This window comes from Salmo trutta, chromosome 23 (assembly GCF_901001165.1).
Source record: "Salmo trutta chromosome 23, fSalTru1.1, whole genome shotgun sequence".
Taxonomy (NCBI): Eukaryota; Metazoa; Chordata; class Actinopteri; order Salmoniformes; family Salmonidae; genus Salmo; species Salmo trutta.
Genome location: NC_042979.1, coordinates 37,162,380 through 37,171,643, shown reverse-complemented (window position 1 = coordinate 37,171,643; position 9,264 = coordinate 37,162,380).

Below are 9,264 nucleotides of genomic sequence, written 5' to 3'. Positions count from 1 at the left end.
AATAGCCAAAGGTGTCATCCTGGTTTATGCTATTTGATTTAGTATTAACATTTTATGTCACTTATGTTTTCCAGCTTTTGTATGGGTGTGATTCAAATGTTGTTCTTTTTAGTATGTTCCTTGCTGTTTAGTTTGCTGTAGGGTCTTTTATTTAACCTGGTAAGTTGACTGAGAACACATTCTCATTTACAGCAACAACCTGGGGAATAGTTACAGGGGAGAGGAGAGGAAAGAGCCACTTGTAAGCTGGGGATGATGCAGCAGCATGAAAGCCAGATCAGGAATTTAGCCAGGACACCAGGGTTAACACCCCTACTCTTACAATAAGTGACATGGGATCTTTAGTAACCGCAGAGAGTCAGGACACCCATTTAACATCCCATGCAAAAGACAGCACCATACACAGGGAAATATCCCAATCACTGACCTGGGGTTTTGGGATATTTTTTTTTAGACCAGAGGAAAGGGTGCCTCCTTCTGGCCCTCCAACACCACTTCCAGCAGCATCTGGTCTCCCATCCAGGGACTGACCAGGGCCAACCCTGCTTAGCTTCAGAACAAGCCAGCAGTGGGATGCAGGATGGGATGCTGCTGGCCAGGGTCATTCAATTCTGTATGCAAAAAAGGATCATTTAGACTTTAAGGAGAATAACAATGTGTGCTTATTGGACTACAGTGCTACTACCACTGAGCCACATTCCCACACAACCCCTTTTCATTTTAAAAACATTTCATGTGTAGAGAAATGGTTCATGTGAATGTGATTTTTGGACCTGTATGAAAAACCATTTATAGACAAAGGTGACTCATTTTGGACCCCTATGCTATGAAATCCATATCCTTGTCACAGGATTGTCAAACTAAAATGGGTTGCATTTTTTATGTGTTATCTAAAGTTATCTAAAAACATGTTTAATTTTGTACATCTTTTTCTGTAAGCCAGTTATATTCTAGACTAGAGTTTTGCTAAATCGGTTGCATATTGAGTTTTGCCTGGGCCAGCTGGCTGGGTATCAGATCATATATCTTTATCTGGATCATAGTAGCAAAGAAAAACATACAGTAAATACATGTATCTATCTGTATATTTCACTTTAATAATAACTCTGTATGTCAAAAGGGAATTTGAACTAATGACATCACTTGTACAATGGAAATACAAACAGCACTTGCCGTTCCAAACGTGAATCTTAACTAAACCCTAAGGACCAGTTGAAGTGGACAACGTCAGAGGTGATTGTTATTAATGATCGTAGTGTGATGGAAAAATACTGTTTAATTAACTTAGCCACAGTTGTCCAAAGGAAGTGACAGTTGGCTGACATCTGACCATCATATCTTTCCCAGTGTTAAATAATTAATGCGGAAGGCAAATGAAGAGCCTTGTTGTTAAAAATAGCCCAGTGTGGTTATAATAGGGTTGCGTGGGTGAAGACACGCTGGTGGGCATGTATGTCTGCCTGTGTCTCTACTCCAGCATGGAAAAGGGTGTTCCCCTCTGGTGTACAGCACACTAGGTTGCTACTGACAACATCATCTCTTAATTCTCATCAGTCATTGCTGACATAACGGTTTGATATATGCACAGTTAAGAATGTCAGCAGCACCTTGTGACTATTAGTCTTATAGAGAAAGCTAGACTAACAACTTTCTGCAATAACACTGCAACTCAATGCCGTGAACGACAGTTGGCTTAAGATCTCAGGGAAGTTGATATCACTGATGTACTCTAGCCAACACGCTATTGTTTCACCTCCACTACATTCACCGCTCTTTGACGTCCTCCTATTCCTCTGAACCTCTGCGGCCGGGCAGGGTCTTATTGTTGGTGTTTTTTATTATTGTTTATTTATTCAGGGGACAACAACATTGAGAGCATGGTCTTATTCCAAAGGGTGCCCTGATCACAACAATACAATGTAAAACAAAACAACAACATTTATGAAAACCATTTACAGTCCACAGCTACTAGGTCCTCAATTAACACCCTTAAAACCTCTTACATCTAGATGTTCCGCTAGCGGAACGCCTCGCCAATATCCAATGATAGAGCGTGGCGCGAATTACAAACACCTCAAAAATCCCAAAACTAAAATTTTTCAAACATATGACTATTTTACACCATTTTAAAGACAAGACTCTCCTTTATCTAACCACATTGTCCGATTTCAAAAAGGCTTTACAACGAAAGCAAAACATTAGATTATGTCAGGAGAGTACCCAGCCAGAAATAATCACACACCCATTTTTCAAGCTAGCATATAATGTCACAAAAACCAAAACCACAGCTAAATGCAGCACTAACCTTTGATGATCTTCATCAGATGACACTCCTAGGACATTATTTTATACAATACATGCATGTTTTGTTCAATCAAGTTCATATTTATATCAAAAACCAGCTTTTTACATTAGCATGTGACGTTCAGAACTAGCATACCCACCGAAAACTTCCGGTGAATTTACTAAATTACTCACGATAAACGTTCACAAAAAACAAAACAATTATTTTAAGAATTATAGATACAGAACTCCTTTATGCAATCACGGTGTCCGATTTTAAAATAGCTTTTCGGTGAAAGCACATTTTGCAATATTCTGAGTAGATAGCCCGGCCATCATGGCTAGCTATTTTGACACCCACCAAGTTTGGCACTCACCAAACTCAGATTTACTATAAGAAAAATTGGATTACTTTTGCTGTTCTTCATCAGAATGCACTCCCAGGACTTCTACTTCAACACCCAATGTTGTTTTGGTTCCAAAAAATCCATAGTTATATCCAAATAGCTGCGTTTTGTTCTTGCATTCAAGACACTATGCGAAGGGTGACGCGCCGGCGCGTATCGTGACAAAAAAATTCAAAATATTCCATTACCGTACTTCGAAGCATGTCAAACGCTGTTTAAAATCCATTTTTATGCGATATTTCTCGTAAAATAGCGATAATATTCCGACCGGGAGACCTTGTTTTCGTTCAAACACTGAAAATAGAAAATGGGGTCTTCACATGCACGCGCACACCCGTGTCATTGTTCTCAGAATGACCACTTTCCAAAACCCGTACTGTTTTTCGCCCAGGGACTGCAGAGTCATCATTCCCCATTCTGGCGCCTTCTGAGAGCCTATGGGAGCCTTAGAAAATGTCACGTTACAGCAGAGATCCTCTATTTTCGATAAAGAGGCTATAGAAGGACAAGAAATGGTCAGACAGGGCACTTCCTGTATGGAATCTTCTCAGGTTTTGGCCTGCCATATGAGTTCTGTTATACTTACAGACACCATTCAAACTGTTTTAGAAACTTTAGGGTGTTTTCTATCCAAATTAAATAATTATATGCATATTCTAGTTTCTGGGCAGGAGTAATAACAAGATTAATTCGGGTACGTTTTTTATCCGGCCGTGAAAATACTGCCCCCTATCCTAAACAGGTTAACTGCCCGAGTGGCACCAGAACATCTAATTGTAATGAGTCCTGCAAATTGTTCCAGCAGTGAGGCACATTAAAACTAAATACGGATTTACCTAATTCAGTGGGGACCTGAGGATCCTCAAGAGTTAATCAACTCTATTTTTATACTTCAACAATGAAGATAGGTAAATAGGAAGCTTGTGTAGTAGAGCTTTGTAAACAAAAAGGGAATAGTGACGTGATCTACGGGACTTTAATGAGGACTAACCAACCTTTTGATACAGGATGCAGTGACGAGTATTAAAACTGTCACCTGTGATAAAGCGAAGGGCGCTATGGTAGACGGCATCCAAAGGTTTAAGAGTAGTGGCTGCTGCATTCTGGTAAATTGTGTCACCATAGTCAAGAACTGGCAGGAAAGTTGACTGTACAATCTGCTTCCTGCTGTTCAGGGAGAGGCAAGACCTATTTCTAAAAAAGAAGCCCACTTTAAATCATAGCTTTTTAAGTAGCTCATCAGTATGTTTTAAAAAAAAGTTAAATCCTTGTCAATCCAAAAGCCCAGATATTTATAGACTGGAACCCGATTGATTGGAGAACCATTCAATTAATAAATAGGTAGTCCATCAACAATTTTGCCAGAATTTGAGAACAACATATATTTAGTCTTGCCCACTGTCGTAATGTTGGTATCATTAATGTGACGACTGCTGTTTATCAAATAATGAACCATGTTTATAATTATGTGATTAAATTAATCAGGTAATAATTAACTCAGTAACCTGGGGCACCATGGGTAAAGTTTGTTTTAATGAGTTTCCATTTCCCAAATGAACTCAAAGAATATCAGAATATCGATTTTACAGCAGTCACTAATTAATTTATTTCCTCTCGTCTCATCCTGAAAGTCGCATAATTCCTAAATCTGCACAAACTCGGGTCTCACTAAATAATTCCATACCACACCAATTGAGTTGATTATTTATTTACTAACAGGCTAAATGATAATATAAGATACACAAACATACAGTCTAGGCTATTGATTAGAACTTAGTACAATGAAACAGGTCCCTAGTGAGCCAACACAATATGACAGGTGTTACACAAAATGGGGATTTAGAAAGAGAGAGTGCACGAGAGAAAAGCATACTTGGATACATTTGTAAACTTTGCTTAGTTTAGCCCTAACACCTTGCCCCGAACTGTCGCTCTTATGGTTCAGAATATAATGATATAATTACTTGTCGAAGGTCTCCGTTGGGGTCTCTCTTCGTGGACTGAGTTCCGCCCTCTCCTCTAATGGCGGCACATCTTTTGTCACCGGGTGTAAGTCTTTGATTGTCCACACGATGTCAGTGTCCTGTCTCTTCGTGGTCTGTTTCCTCGCCCTTGTTCTGTAAGAGGGGTCTTCTGAGGACGGCTAATCAGCCATGTAAATGGTTCCAGCGTGGGAATGAAAGCAGTGTAGACACAAGATTCCTTGGAGAGAATAACCGGGTGGTCCTGCTTGAATTCATCTTCTTAGATACAGATACAGCTACTCAACCTTCTTAGATACAGATACAGCTACTCAACCGTAGCATTGATTGTTAAGAGGTTCCTTTGTCTTCTTCAACCTCGTGTTGCGTTTTGGGGTTGCTACTAATCGTAGACCTTGCCTGCAGCGCGTGGTCATCTAGTCTGAATTGTAAATTCTTAACTCACAAGTTTTATACCTTCGGGTCAGAAAGGGCCATTTCTTTCTTCATGGCAAGTTCTCTGGGGTGTATCTAGTTACGAGGCAATGTATCACAATGTACTTTGATCTCAATAGACAACTACATTTCACAGTTCACTTTTACAAAAACATTCTCTTTGATCTGGACATTTTCCACACAATGCACAGTTCCCCCCCCCACTACAGTTTACAACTGCACATGGGGACAAAGAGTTGTGTGGTCAGTAGTTCTGTGGTTGTGGTCTAGTTGTGTTATGGTTAGTAGCTGTGGTCAGTAGTTGTGTGCCATGGTCAGAAGTTGTGTGGTTGTGGTCAGAAGTTGTGTGGTTTTGGTCTGTAGTTGTGTGGTTGTGGTCAGTAGTCAACAGTGAAGAGGCGACGCCGGGATGCTGGCCTTCTAGGCAGAGTTCCTCTGTTTAGTGTCTGTGTTCTTTTGCCCATCTTAATATTTTATTTTTATTGGCCAGCATCCCGGAGTCGCCTCTTCACGGTTGACGTTGAGACTGGTGGTTGCGGGTACTATTTAATGAAGCTGCCAGTTGAGGAATTGTGAGGCGTCCGTTTCTCAAACTAGACACTCTAATGTACTTGTCCTCTTGCTCAGTTGTGCACTGGGGCCTCCCACTCCTTTTTCTATTCTGGTTAAAGCCAGTTTGCGCTATTCTGTGAAGGGAGTAGTACACAGCGTTGTACAAGATCTTCAGTTTCTTGGAAATTTCTCGCATGGAATAGCCTTCATTTCTCAGAAGAAGAATAGACTGATGAGTTTCAGAAGAAAGTTCTTTGTTTCTGGCCATTTTGAACCTGTAATCGAACCCACAAATGCTGATGCTCCAGATACTCAACTAGTCTAAAGAAGGCCAGTTTTATTGTTTCTTCAATCAGAACAACAGTTTTTAGCTGTGCTAACATAATTGCAAAAGGGTTTTCTAATGATCAATTAGCCTTTTAAATTGATAAACTTGGATTAGCTAACACAACGTGCCATTGGAACACAGGGGTGATGGTTGCTGATAATGGGCCTCCGTACTTATATGTAGATATTCCATTAAACAGCTAGAATAGTCATTTACAACATTAACAAATTCTACACTGTATTTCTGATCAATTTTATGTTATTTGAAGGGACAAAAAACTTGCTTTTCTTTCAAAAACAAGGACATTTCTAAGTGACCCCAAACTTTTGAACGGTAGTGTAGTTGTGTGGTTGTGGTCAGTAGTTGTGTGGTCAGAAGTTGTGTGGTTGTGTTCAGTAGTTGTGTTGTCAGAAGTTGTGTGGTGGTCAGTAGTTGTGTTCAGTAGTTGTCTGGTCAGAAGTTGTGTGGTTGTGGTCAGTAGTTGTGTTCAGCAGTTGTGTGGTCAGAAGTTGTGTGGTTGTGGTCAGTAGTTGTGTGGTCAGAAGTTGTGTGGTTGTGGTCAGTAGTTGTGTTCAGTAGTTGTGTGGACAGAAGTTGTGTGGTTGTGGTCAGTAGTTGTGTTCAGTAGTTGTCTGGTCAGAAGTTGTGTGGCTGTGTTCAGTAGTTGTGTTCAGTAGTTGTGTGGTCAGAAGTTGTGTGGTTGTGGTCAGTAGTTGTGTGGTCAGAAGTTGTGTGGTTGTCTTCAGTAGTTGTCTGGTCAGAAGTTGTGTGGCTGTGTTCAGTAGTTGTGTTCAGTAGTTGTGTGGTCAGAAGTTGTGTGGTTGTGGTCAGTAGTTGTGTGGTCAGAAGTTGTGTGGTTGTGGTCAGTAGTTGTCTTCAGTAGTTGTCTGGTCAGAAGTTGTGTGGCTGTGTTCAGTAGTTGTGTTCAGTAGTTGTGTGGTCAGAAGTTGTGTGGTTGTGGTCAGTAGTTGTGTGGTCAGAAGTTGCGTGGTTGTGGTCAGTAGTTGTGTTCAGTAGTTGTGTGGTCAGAAGTTGTGTGGTTGTGGTCAGTGGTCAGTGGTTGTGTTCAGTAGTTGTGTGGTCAGAAGTTGTGTGGTTGTGGTCAGTAGTTGTGTGGTCAGTAGTTGTGTGGTCAGAAGTTGTGTGGTTGTGGTCAGAAGTTGTGTGGTTGTGGTCAGTAGTTGTGTGGTCAGTAGTTGTGTGGTCAGAAGTTGTGGTTGTGGTCAGTAATTGTGGTCAGTAGTTGTGTGGACAGAAGTTGTGTGGTTGTGTTCAGTAGTTGTGGTCAGTAGTTGTGTGGACAGAAGTTGTGTGGTTGTGTTCAGTCGTTGTGTGGTCAGAAGTTGTGTGGTTGTGGTCAGTAGTTGTGTTCAGTAGTTGTGTGGTCAGAAGTTGTGTGGTTGTGGTCAGTAGTTGTGTGGTCAGAAGTTGTGTGGTTGTGGTCAGTAGTTGTGTGGTCAGAAGTTGTGTGGTTGTGGTCAGTAGTTGTGTGGTCAGAAGTTGTGTGGTTGTGGTCAGTAGTTGTGTGGTCAGAAGTTGTGTGGTTGTGGTCAGTAGTTGTGGTCAGAAGTTGTGTGGTTGTGGTCAGTAGTTGTGTGGTCAGTAGTTGTGTGGTCAGAAGTTGTGTGGTTGTGGTCAGTAGTTGTGTGGTCAGTCGTTGTGTGGTCAGAAGTTGTGTGGTTGTGGTCAGTAGTTGTGTGGTCAGTAGTTGTGTGGTCAGAAGTTGTGTGGTTGTGGTCAGTAGTTGTGTGGTCAGTAGTTGTGTGGTCAGAAGTTGTGTGGTTGTGGTCAGTAGTTGTGTGGTCAGAAGTTGTGTGGTTGTGGTCAGTAGTTATGGTGTCAGTAGTTTTTGTTATTATACGTAGTTCTGTCCTTTAGCTGTTCTTGTCTATTAATGTTCTGTATTATGTCATGTTTCATGTTTTGTGTGGACTACAGGAAGAGTAGCTGCTGCTTTTGCAACAGCTTACAGGGATCCAAATAAAATAAAATAAAAAATACCAAACAAAATCTAAAACAAGCGTGGCAGCTGAAACTGTACTATTTCCAGGTCTAAAACTGTATTGGTGCACATTAGGAACAGAGTGAGAAGTTAAACAGTTTTTAGCTGACAGTTGGCCAGGGATTCTAAAACTGGTTCCATTGTAACAGAAGGCTTTATTTTCTGCCCTGAGTGGGGATCAAACTAGCAACTTTCTACACAACACAAAGTCAATCGTCTTAGTCAACAGAGATAGAGTCTGTCACTGTGATTGTCACCAATCTACTCAGGGGTGGAAAAAATGAGACGTTCCCAAGTACAATCCTTGAATTCAGCACATTTGTACATGTCTCTAACAATTCCAATAATTCAAAAAACAACATGTAAGGGGAATGGGATTTCAATATACTGTAGATTGGTAGAGGTCACATCTTTTTCTTGAGGTGTGACAATTTAAAACTAGAGAGAAAACAATGGGAAACAACTGCTTACAGTTCACAGTTAACGTCTAACAATATGTTAGGTTACATCTATTTGTGGAAGTATTTTCAAGCGAACAATTTTGCATGACAAACTTCAGCCAAAGGTGTTTTTCCATCAGACTAGACTGTAAATGATGGTATATTTTGGTTGTAATTGTCACGGCTCACTAGAGTGATGGGGGTGAAGTCAGGCGCAGGAGACCACATATACGGAGTAGGGTGTTTATTTGCCTAATTCCACACAAAAATCCAAATGTGAAAAATAAACAAGGAAAAACCGTACAACAAAAATAACAATGTCCACATAAAGCGGTTGGAGCGCAGTCCAGTAACAGAAATCACGTCCTCGACAGAAATACTGTAGAAAACTAAAACACCCCACATAAACCCCACGAAAAGCAACAAACGAACAATCCTTCACAAAAACCTAAACCCAAGCAGCAAGACTAAATACCCCACTAATTACCTAACTCAAAACAGGTGTAACACAAAACCAGACAAAACCAAACGAAAAGTAAAAGAGGATCGGTGGCAGCTAGTAGGCCGGCGACGACGACCGCCGAGCGCCGCCCGAACAGGGAGAGGAGCCACCTTCGGTAGACTTCGTGACAGTAATATTTTCATCATTTGATCTGGTTGCAAGCATAGCGATGCCTGTAGCACATTAACTACAGCCATCGTTTTTTTTCTCAATCCCCAGTATTCCACAAGGGAATGCAGGGAATTTCTTGCTTGCACATTATCTTGCTTGCACATCAGTTGGCAGGACTAGCCCAGACATGAGTAATGTGGGGGCGAAGTGAAATTGCTTTGA